General features: G+C 37.4%; 1 protein-coding gene across 3 annotated transcripts in view; it reads left to right on the plus strand.

Moving 5' to 3' along the window:
* The first annotated feature begins 7642 nt into the window (after nt 1–7642).
* Nucleotides 7643–12272, plus strand: part of LOC135428571 (zinc finger protein 814) — a 240866-nt gene continuing 236236 nt past the window's right edge. For all 3 annotated transcript variants that reach the window (XR_010436279.1, XR_010436280.1, XM_064682645.1), the window contains exon 1: nt 7643–7691. The gene's annotated coding sequence lies outside the window, so the exon portion shown is untranslated. The remainder of the gene's footprint in view (nt 7692–12272) is intronic.

Here is a 12272-nt window from a genome sequence, read left to right on the forward strand (position 1 = left end):
AAAAAAAAACTTATAAGTAAACGTCTTGCAATTCTGTTCATGAAACCAATCCAATTCTATAAAAACATATTTGATTATATAAATGTCCGCTTGAATAAAGTTGAAGAAGAGGAATGAAAAGTCGTTTTGTTTAATTGGTGGGCAGCTTTAATATAGTTTAGGAGAATTGTGTGTATACTATGTATCAATATATGAAGTTGTGTAGTTATATCAAAAGGGTTTATTTATTTCAAAGGGTTATCAAAATTCATTTAATTGCATTCTTCTGTAAATGAGCTCTCTACATTTTTTAGCTTGTTTAGGCAAATGAAGGGCGCGGGCTCGAGTCTCAGGCAGTGTGTACAGAAGTAGTTTTGTCTTAGCCGAAGTCCATAGCAGCCAGTGCTCCTTAAAATGGAATTTAAAATAGAACTAATAATAAAAAGGATTTTTTGTGTGATTTTTCTTTATCAAACCTTATTTAAAGTAAGAAAAATTCCATTGTTTTCTAACTTGTATAAAATTTTCCAAAAAATCGTCCCACGATTCAAAAAGTTAGGCCTATAGCTTGTGCTATATAATAATATAAAAAATAAATCTAGTTAGTTCTTTGAGTTACTTTAAATGATTTACAACTTATAAAAAATTGTCGAAATAATAATCGAAAAATAATAAGTTGATCGATTTAATAATAACAAATCTAGTAATAATAAAATCTAGTATAAAAAAATAAATCAAGTACTGGAAAATTCAAATGATTTCCAACTTGTATAGAATTTTCAAAAAACTCCTCAAACGATTTAAAAACTTAGGTTGATAGCTTGTAATCAAGTGCTGAAAAATTCCTATATTATCAAAAATGTATGAAATGTTTCAGAAATTCCTAACGTGAAATGAGAAAAGAAATGCGTTCATTTCTTTTAAATACTCTAAATGCTTTGTTCAATACTTTATTTATTTACTTGAAAGTTTCTATTATATTTTATTAATGCAATATTTTAAACAGATTCGTTTGGTTGCTTGATTTTCCACGCATTGCTGCGCCCAAAATGAACGTGTCTTATGGAGTCGTGCGCTTAAAAATTGTTTAGAACTTAAATGTAATCTAAATATATATACAGAGTTTAATTGTTGTCGTAGGGAACCTTTTTGAGTAGAGTCATTCGATTTGTTGGGCTTAAAACACTCGCACTCGCACAGATCTAGACCAGTTATGTTGTGTTTACCAACCGCATCGTTTGGGTTCAAATCTTGTCGGCACGCATAAATTGGCATGGAGAATCCAGGTAGAGCCGCCGCCACAGCTGCGCCCCTAAATCACTCGGAGACATCCATGGGTACTCACTCAGCGCCAGCTGAAGCATTTACTTCACTTCGATTCCCATTTATTTTTAGTCGCATTCTCCACAAAACATATTTTTGTGATTTGCTTTTATGACGTGTGGTAATTTGTTGGCTCGTTAAGTCGCTTTAATAGATCCAGCCCCGACCCCAGCCGCGTAGCCCCACTCGGTTACCCATCCCCACTCAAAATAAAATGCACAATCCGTTTGGTTCTGAATGCAACTCCTAAATTTTGGTCTGCACTGGTCAATAAAGTCAGTCAAGACTAGCTGAACTAGAAAATACCCTATAAAAAACAACCCTATAAAAAAAAAACCCTATATTACATAAAAAGGCTCCGATACATTTTTGCAGAGACCTTTGATAAGGAGCTGATCGAATTCTAAGCAAAATAAATGTCATGCACCTGTTTTTCACCAATTTTCCACAGTTGCGGGTGAAATGTTTCAAAACCTTATAGAAGCTTTCAGCTTTTCAGCTCTTAAGGTTTGGGCTGTGCGTTGATGATCTGATTCAGTCAGTCAAACAAATCAGTCATTCAATCAGTCATTCAATCAGTCAGTCAGTCAGTCAGTCAGTCAGTCAGTCAGTTAGTCAGTCAGTCAGTCAGTCAGTCATTCAATGAGTCACTGATTCAGTCAGTCATTCAGAAAGTCAGTCAGTCATTATATTAGTCAATCAGTCAGTCATTCAGTCAATCAATCAAATAATTATATATACATTAAGATGTGGCTTTCCAGCTATGAAGTCCGCAAACTTGGTATCTCTTTGGACTCTTCAAGCTGATCAAGTGTTCTTTCACCTTTTATGCTTCTGGACACCTTTCTCATTATTATTATACCCTATTTTATATATTTTACGACTACAGGGTATACAAATGTTTTACGAGCAGCCAAAGAGAAATGCAACTGAAATGTTTTTTATTGCATCAGAAACACTCAATAAAAGCGAATTATTTGAGTCCGATTCTTGTTGTTTTTCGTTGTTTGTTGTTGTAGCTCCGCTTTAGCTTTTACTTTTTCTATTTGTTCGGCTTTTACTTTTGTGGTCTCTTTGAAAATTGGTAATTCCCGCATATTTTTCCGATTTGGCTTAGTTATTTTTTTCCTATTCTGCGGTGCAAATGCATTTTTATTATAAATTAAGAAAACAAAAAGCGTATATATTTTATTTTACACTATTTTTGTTATATACCCTTCTAGAGGGTATCTCTATATATTTGAGTTCTTTTAGGCTGGTAAGGTTGAGCTCAAAAGTTGTATACAAATATTTGTTTGGTTTTCGGAATTGAACCAAGATAATAATAATAATAATAAAATAATTAGTTTGCCTGGATCATTTTCCATTATATATTATAATATATATAAATACATATTATATATTACAATATATATTGTAAAAATTACTTAGATACTAGAGTTTAAAAGAACTTATATCGAAAATCAAAGATTTAAGAGTATTGAATTTGAACTAAATCAAAAATGTAAGTCCAATATCAGCAAAGGGTATTTAATCTTCGGCGCCAGAATACTCTCCCTCTCTCTAGCTACTATTTTTGTTTACTTTTTTTTTTAACTTTACATTTGTATCACATTTTTGTTAATTTTTTTAGTTTTGTGATTTTATGATTTGTTGATTGCAAAAATATATTTTGTGAAGCTTTTTCATATTTTGAATTTAGTTGCACTCGCGCTTTGATTAATTGGCACTTACATGAAATGCCATTTGGTCAGCTACAGTGAAGACTAGTGGAGAGAAATGTACACAAAAATAAGAAATACAAATGTGAGAATAGTGTATTTGTTGTACAGAATATTATTGTATGGTAAAAAGTTATTCCGAGTTTACTCTCTGGGCGGAATATTAAATACAAATCTCCTAGTTCTTTTAACATATCGCATGGGAAGTTAATGAGGAGATACAATTTTATTTTAGTTTGGTAAATATACCAGCTAAGTTATTCCCTGATATAGGCAGGAGGGTATTCTTATATTGCCACGATACGTGTAAAGTATACTGGATAAGTATTAGTTCGATATATATACGTATATATATTTATATATAAAGCGAAATCGGCTAGATCTGCCCAGCATATCATATAGCTGCCATAAGATCTGTCGAAAATTATATTTTTGTGTGAACACGTTTCGTTGTAATAAAGATATCTAGTCTAAACAAAATGATATTAACGTCAGAATAATATATCGTCCAGCTCTTATATTGACACATTTTATGATCTATAAAGATATCTTTACCAAACATACCAGCTACGATCTTCACACATCTGTAAGCCCTTAAGTTATATGTCAATTGGGGTATTTATTCTTTGATAGCCTTTATATCTGGTAATATTGTATGTCAATCATTTTGATTAGACAATATATATAATTAAGAAAACTCAGTACAAACACAAGCTTTTCCAACAGTTTATAATCCGTCATAGTTCTATTGGAGTTTTATTTATGTGAAACTATTCCGTCTATGCCATCAATCAAAATGGGATGTAAAAAACAAAACACAGCCGCATTTTGTAGCGCATCTGTGAGATGTGAGCAGAAGTATGTCGCCTGTCAGTGTCTGACATCATAATAGTGTCATTGTCATCAAAGCAGCCTGACAGAGTGGGAGAGAGGGATAGAGAAAAAGGAAGTGAGTCCTGCCAAAAGCGTTTGCAGTCATAAATCAAAAGAGCGCAGCCAAACGAAGGATGAGCGCAAAAAGCTAAACAAAAACAATTAGAAATAAGCGGCAAAAACTAAACGCATGGACAGGATGGCCAAAGGATGCCACTGGCGCTGTGCTCCATATGCCAGGCATAAATAAGCAAATGCAACAAGGACAAACAAGGACAATGGGGCCACGTGGAGGGGACACGGGCGCAGGAACGACAACACGACAACGACAACATTTCATCAACGCAAACGAGCGAAACGTTTATCAACTGCTCAAATGGCCATTAAATGTGTTGTGCGTGCGTGTGTGTGGGTGTGTGTGTATGTTTGTGTGTGTTTGTGTGTGCACATGTGATGGCATCAGCATCAACACCCAGTAGGCATCCTGTTGTTGGCCAGTGCATGGGCACGGCTATCTGCCAGGACATTCATCAAACGATAAATTGAGTGAATGACTTCATGAGCGGTGCAGAGGGCGCACTTCCGTGCCCCGGGTGCTCCGATGCTTCCCCGTGTCCCCCTTGTCACACTCTGCCCCTCGCTGCCGCATCCCGGCAATTGGCCAGTGTCGCTTGGAGGCGTTTGAAACTGTTTATTCTGCACTCATGTGAGTGACTGTCTGACTTAAATTGCCATCACATCCTGTCCGTGCAGGACGAAAAGCGAAACCAGCAGCCGAGAGAGAGAGAGCCAGCGAGACAGAGCGAGTGAGAGAGAGAGAGAGAGGGAGACAGTGCGAGTGCTCGCTCCATTGCAGTTGTTTCTCTGATTGGTATTCAGACCCATCCGCATGTTACACATACGCCGCGTTGCACTCCGCCTGAACAACAACTCAGTTATCGCAGGACACACACACACACACACACACACACACGTACACACGTACACACATTCACAACCATCAGTCAGTCAGTCGTTCTCTTTTGTGTCCTTTTGGCTTTTTGGCTGATTTGCGCCTGCAGTTGGCGCTGAATTTTCACATTCGCCTTAGGCACATTCATCATTTGGTCCTTGACGTGACGTTAGTGTTTTAATGGACTCCACTTGTCCGCTTTGATCACTGCCCGGCAGCAAGGACATAGCCGCTTCTTCTGCTCCGGCTGCGCATTTTTGTTTGTTCTACGTGTTGGCAGCAGCCGCTCTGGCTGTCAGGACACGCCGTCTCCTTGACTCAATTCGACTTTTTTTCTGTGCAGCAGCCACTCTTGCATTTCATTGAGTCATTTTGCATGTCCATTTGCCCAACTGGGAGATTTATCTTTTCAGAGTTTGCTCGGACCAGCTGAACACATTCGAAACTTAGTTCAGCAAGTTTGTAATCTGCTAATTGCAACAGAATTTTGATTTGATTACATTGGGATTTTTAAGTTTCCTATTTGCGTAAATAGGCTAATTAACAACTTTAATATTTGTTTCTTAATGCTCCCCAATATCTGGTCGTCAAGTATGTGAGAAACTCCATTACGGGAAAAATCTATAAAAATGGGAAAACAATTAATTCACGATTTAGTCAATGAATGAAAAGGCTTGACGTTTCCGCCAGAAGAATATAAAGTATTATAAATAAAAAATACAAATAAAATAATAACAAAATAAAAAAAAATAAATAAATAAAAAATTAAAGATAATTATTAGCGTTTTAGAAAACAACAAAATAAACAAATATGAAAATATATAATATATAAATAAAGAACAATAATTCATAATGAAATAAATTTGTCTTCTATATCTGTCAATTGCCATAGAATCCATCGGTCAAAAATATAGTTCCTGCATAAAAAAAATCGTTTTGTTAATTAGAAGGCTTTATTTCTTATCGAAAATCTGACAAAAGTTTTCAGACTTTGCCACTCACCAGCTGATTTATGCTGATAGTATTGTTGATTTTGAAAAACTTAACTCTCCTGTTACTCAACTTTCGCTTGGTAATCATTGCCATCAAAATACTCAGATTTTCTTGGCGTTGCATCGCAATGTCAAGACGAATATCGATCAATGATAATGCGGATATGGCAAAAAGAAAAAATTTCAATATTATCGCATTATTTTTGTCGTGTACTTGTCAGCTACTTAATGAGCTTACAATAAGATCTCCATTTCAATTGCGGGCAGTTGTTGTAGCTGGAGACATCAGACGTCGACGACGACTTCCTGACGTTAATCGCGCGACGAGTTCTTGGCCATTGGAATCGTGGCGCTAATATAAACTAATTGGCATACTTAGACGAGATAAGGAGCGCTCTATTCAGTCACAACCCACTGCGGTAGTGCGCCTCACAGAGCGACCACTGAAATGATCTAATGAATTTTCACTTAATCCAAATCAAGCGGCGATCAGACGGCAATCAACGCCAGTCGCCAGTTGCCAGTCCGCCAATCCGCCAGTCTGCCCCGTTGCCCGCCCGTTGCCCACCCCAAGACACATCGCACTGTGGTGCATCTGTTGGCGTCGTCAACATTGTCTGCAAATGCGCCAAAATGCGTCCAACTCATGAGAGCTGGTTGCTGGCTGCGCGGTAGGGGCGTGGTTGGGGTAGAGGGAGGGGAGGGCCTGTCGTCGTGCTGTGTCGCTGCTTGTCATAATCCGATCAGCAAAGAGCTGGCAACCGCTTTGGGGCAGGGGCAGAGCCAGAGCCAGGGCAAGTATGATCTGTGAGGTCGTCAGCACGATCTGTGCGCCTCTTCTGTGGGTTGGGTGCTATTGGGGGCTTGGAAGGGGACATTTCACGTTGATTTGCATTTCATTTCATTTCATTTGCGCTAATAATTCGCATGACAGATGTTCAGCCATAATTAGAGATTAATTGTTCTATTCATAATTGGTGCAGAGAGCCTTGATATTTTTGGACATTTGCAGGAAGGCGCAATTACCCTCAAGGTGGGGTGAATTATATGCCTGTCAGCTGTGCCAACTGTCAACCAAACGTGCGTCCAAATCTGGACTGACGGCAACAGTTGCCAATGCGGAACTATCGAATCTGTTGACTCTCAACTCAACCTAAAGTAAATCCTCGCCACAACTCAACAGCTATTTGCATTCAACTCCTTATAAATACTATATTTATCAATGATTTAAGTATTCTGTGTTTTAGAGTTTTATATATATTTAACTGAAAGTAACTTCTAAAAATCTCCTTCGCTCTTCTTTGCAATCTGGCAAACATCCCACTATTCTTGTTTGTTAGAACGTGATGTTGACAAACACAAACATTGGTTATGGATAGGTTAGTTTAATTTCGTATCGTTAAGCAAATGTAGGCTTAGATATTTATATCATATGTATTATCTTCCTTCTTGGTTTGCTCACTTGTTTCTTAGCCTCCCAGTCGAGAGATCCTTCCTCATCTTCTATTCGATTCTTCTATTTATATTCCAATATATATGTATATTCCAAACACATATATCTGTGCATGTGTGCATGCATTAATTCTCTTCTGTAGCAAACTTTTTTTTTAGTATCGCCTTCCTATGCGATTCTCATGAATTTAAGTGAGACTTAGGTGATTATGTTCTTTTGTTCTTTTTATTTAGCATATAAAACATTACATCTTTCACTTTCTCTCTCTCTTTCTCATTTGTTTTTCGTCTACTATTGCTTTAACTTCAATCCGTTCTCTTCTTATTTTCTTTAATTAGCGGATGTGAATATTCAGAAGTCCTCCTCCCAAATCATGCGTGTGTATATAAATATTTTGGGTAAGTGCATGTTTAAATGATGTATTAAATTATACATTAAATATATTTTAAATGAATTCTGACCTGGGCAACTTTAAATAAATTAGTTTTAATATATATTAATAAAATATATATTAGAAAAGATAAGGAGTTGAACCGAGAAAGGTTGCTGTCCCTTCGCTACTTTTTTTGACTTACAGAAATGAGTCAAATATATAAATATAAAAAAAAGAGTACATAACTATCTCCCATTATCTACACAAACTGACTAATTATTTAAATAGATGCTACTAAAGACATTTATTTAATATTTACTACAATATGCTAATGATAATTTATTCGCGAGTAACTCAAAGCTAGCCAAGTACTGTATATATAAATATGGATAGACATGTATACATAGAGATATATATTCTGATATATACTGCACATAAACAATACACTCATCTGGTCGTATACATAAATATTTATGAATTTCCGATAGTCGCTTTTGTTGAACAAATCGTCGCAAATCGACGCAAAGTGCTCTAATTTACGTCAATTTCTAGAGAGACGAAAACGAAAATGTCGCACAATTAGGAAAGAAATATGAAAATGTTGGGGAAAATTGGTCGCCCAACTCGCCCAACTCGCCGAGCTCGTGCCCAAAAGCCCAGAGAGCCATGGGGCCAGAAACATGGCGGTCATGATGGCTCCACAAACGAAATAAAATTAATTTATGAAAACTATTTGCACAGGACGCTCGGACGGGCGATAAGGACAACGGCAGTCGGCCAACCCCCGTTTAGCCGGTTAGTCCTGGCAATTGTCCTGCTCGATGGATAGACACGCGCTCGTCATAATTCTGTATAATCTATGTACGATTTGAGTAAAAACAAAGGAAAGCCAAACATAAATTTGACATTTTATGTGCGCTTTTCCATGGCTCGGCCACTTTGGCAGCTACTTTTGCTGCTGCTGCTGTTGGTTCTGTTGCTTTGTTTTCCTTTTTCCTTTCGCTTTGGTTTGGCCCTTGGAGACATTTTGTGCGCTATCATTAGGAAAAATAAAATATGCCACAGCCGCTGCTATTGCTGCTGCTTGGCCGTCGTGTATCCTCTCCATTTGGGTTCGGGCCATGTCCTGCGGAATGTCAAACAAACGAGCCAGCCATCAACTTTATGGCCAAATAACACAAATTACAGAAGGCCAAAAATGAAAACACAAAGAAAATTGACTGCAGCCAATACAACTACAACAGCAAGAAGCAATTGCGACTTAGAACAGGCAAAACATAAAAAACAAGGACGTTCCGTCAATTCTGTTTGCATTACATAAATAAAACCAAACAACATTGGATCTGTAGACGTTCCCTAGACCCCCAGAGTAAATAAACCCAAATATTAGTCTAGTCAGGCAAACTGCAATCAGATATTAAGCTTAAGCTTAAGCTAAAGGCAATAGCACAGCTTACATGCTTTGGTGTAGTTATAAGACTAGCTTTTAACTGCTTTAACATGATCTTGCATCTCATTTCACAATCAAGGCTCTGTTAATGCCAAGTTTTGGTTTATTGTAACTTGGGGCATATATAATTGCAGGTTTTGGCCTCAAGCTGATTCTCACAAATTATCAATTCTGAAGAGCACATTTCAATTTATTTTAATTAAAATTTCAATAAATACAAAAAATACAAAAATTTTAATGTTAAAAAAAGGTTAATAATTTTCAAAAATAATGCTAAATTTTGTATTCTTGTTTTAGGCTAAGCTTGGGCTGCTCTTAAGCCAGCCAATCCGAGATAAGGTTAGGTTGAAGGTAAATAGAAAGTTCGAGTTCCTATTCTCATATTTCCTAATGCAATATCTTCTATGCTGCAAGCGTTTTTCTCAGTGTAATTTAAATTTATTAACTTTGCAATTAACAACAAATAATATTAAATATATCCTAACTCTAAGACTGGATTCCACTACACATGGACTCATATCCTTAAGCTGCCCTAAGCGACTATCTACATTTTTCAAAAACTTATTTCAAGTTGAATTCTTTTGTATAAATACAACTAACCTAAAAGTTGAAAGTATCGCAACAATGCAAAAACAGAATATTTAAGATAATATCTTTGATACTCCGCATCTCTGTGCTTTGACATTTCTATGAAGAAATCTCAGAATCAGATAGTTACATAACGCCAGATTTCGCTTGGTCACACCCCTTTTTAGTTGCTCAAGCAGCCCCTTTTCGAAACATTCCAAGTACTGAAGCGTGGGACAACCCACCAGGATATCATTTGCTTCGGTGGCTGCGTCTTTGCTCGTTTCGGTTCTCGGTTCGCTCGTCAAATGTTGGCTCCGATGTTTGTTTTGATGGAAATCCAGCTGCCTGCTCCCACTGGTCGCTCCTCTCCATGGCCAGGCCATAGTTGGGCGAAAGTTTGTGGCGGACGACACAAACGAATGTGTGGAGCTCGTCCTGTGGTGCGTCCGTCCACGTGTCCATTATCCTTGTGGCGCATGTTTGTCTTTCATCATCTGTGTTTTTTTCCACTTCAGTTTTCTTGTTGTCTGTGTGTGTGTTTTTTTTTCTCTCTTTTTCTTCTGCACAATTTATGTTTTTTATGCTCTGCTTTTCATCTATTTTTGCTACATTTTTGCTGACCACGAAGCGGGAAGGGAATTTACAGCACTCGTCCTTGTTGTCCTGTGGAACACATGACTCCACTTTGACTGTGACTGCGACTGTGACTGCTCCCAGTTGCCATGTCCATGTCCTAAGCTCGCCAATGTCCTGCGCTGTGCCTTATCCTTGCCACCATTTGCTGCCTTCTCTCGCCTTCTCTCTCTCTCTCCCTCCCACTCACACACACAAACTCGTCGTGGAGTATCTTCTGCTCTGTTTTGTCTGTCCTGTGGCGGACATTTTTCTTATTTGCAATAAATTTGGTTATGAATGTTCGTTCGGCTGCCCTTATTGCTGTTGCTGGGAATTGTACATAATTTTCACAATTTTGATGTTAACTTGAAAATTTACGATACGATATTTTGAAATGATGGTTACCACCAACCCAACCAGCTCCATCTCCAACGACCTGCCGCTGCTCCATTCCCTCACTATTCCGTCTATCGTTTAGCTTGCAACGCTCTCTGGATGTGCCCCACAATAGCATAAACAATTCATTTTTACAACCTTTTGCTTACGTATCGCAACTGAATTGCAGCTCTGGAGCTTTGGCATTTTGATTCGTGTGCAAGCGTTAAATAAACGCAAGTGGTTTAAACTAATTGACACTCGTCAATTGCCACCTGATTTGCCAGTTATGTAATATTCTGTCAATTAAAAATTGATAAGTCTGATATTGATATGGAAAATTTTACAAAAGATAAAGTTTATTTAAATTGTGGGACTTAAAAAGAAAAACAAGTAAAAAAGTTTTAAGAGCTTTGAAAAGTTAAAAAATTAGGAAAACTTTGCGTCAGTACAAATAAAATTTTTGCAGCTTAGAGACTAATTCTGCGCTATAAACTATTGCATTTTATTGTTGATTTTGTTTTTCTACATCACCAAATTTTTAGAGTATGTTGTCCGTCATGCAAAGTGGCAACACTGCAATTTACAATCTACAGGTCAAATATTTAGCAGAAGGATAAACTGCTTGATAAATTTAAACATCTGGATAACAAGCTTTTAGCTATGTTAATGATGAAGTCCAATTGTTAAATTTTATTCAAAATATAACTTCTATTAAAATATAGCTTAAATGCTTGGTTCAAGCTTAGAACTGACTGAAATACATCGCCATAAATGTATTTCAGCTTTACGCACGCAATCAAACAAATTGGGCGCCCATTCTACTGGTTTCACACATTTCCATCGTAATGTTCAGCAGACACTTTATTAGGGGAAATTTAACACATATTTTCAATGCAGATGAAATGTCAAATTGTCAACACTACCCAAACGCCCGAAATGAGAGGAATACCTCGAACTCAGAAGCCCATAAATGGTCCTTTTGTTTTCTGCCTTGTCAGCGGGCAGACAAACCCCGAAAAAGAACTAAGTAGCCTTGGACAGGCTGAATGAAGTGCCAGCCATAATTATGTACAAGTGCCACGCCCACACACACACACTCACCCACACACACACACACACACTGTGCCCCTAGACAACAGTTGACAAACCCGAATTGCTATTTTCGAAACAAAACAAAAGACAAAGTCAACAACAACAAGGGAAAAAAAAATTATGAGACGAAATTTTCGCAAATTTTTCAGCTGTGTCAAAAAATTGTCAGCACGATGTGCTCTGCGGCAAATGGCAATCTAAAATGTTAACCAGCCCCACAGTCCACAGTTCCCCTCCGCTCCCCTCAGACCCCGCACCATCTCCATTCACATATGAGCTGGGCCTCGACGGCAACTGTCATAGAAATGTGAGTTACATTTGCTGCAAAAATTTGACAGTTGATATTTTGAAAATTGTTGAGCGAAAAATGCGGCAAAGTCGAAACCGAAACTGAAATTTCAAATGCATATGGAAATGGAAAAGCTTTTCTGAATTGTGAGCATTGACATCAAAATGTAAATGGACTGCAAAACATTTTCGATTTATTTCTAATTAGAGCCA

The sequence above is a fragment of the Drosophila montana genome, unplaced genomic scaffold (assembly GCF_035044405.1).
Source record: "Drosophila montana isolate Dmon_TW-CO22-7 unplaced genomic scaffold, ASM3504440v1 contig_1408_1, whole genome shotgun sequence".
NCBI classification, from domain to species: Eukaryota; Metazoa; Arthropoda; class Insecta; order Diptera; family Drosophilidae; genus Drosophila; species Drosophila montana.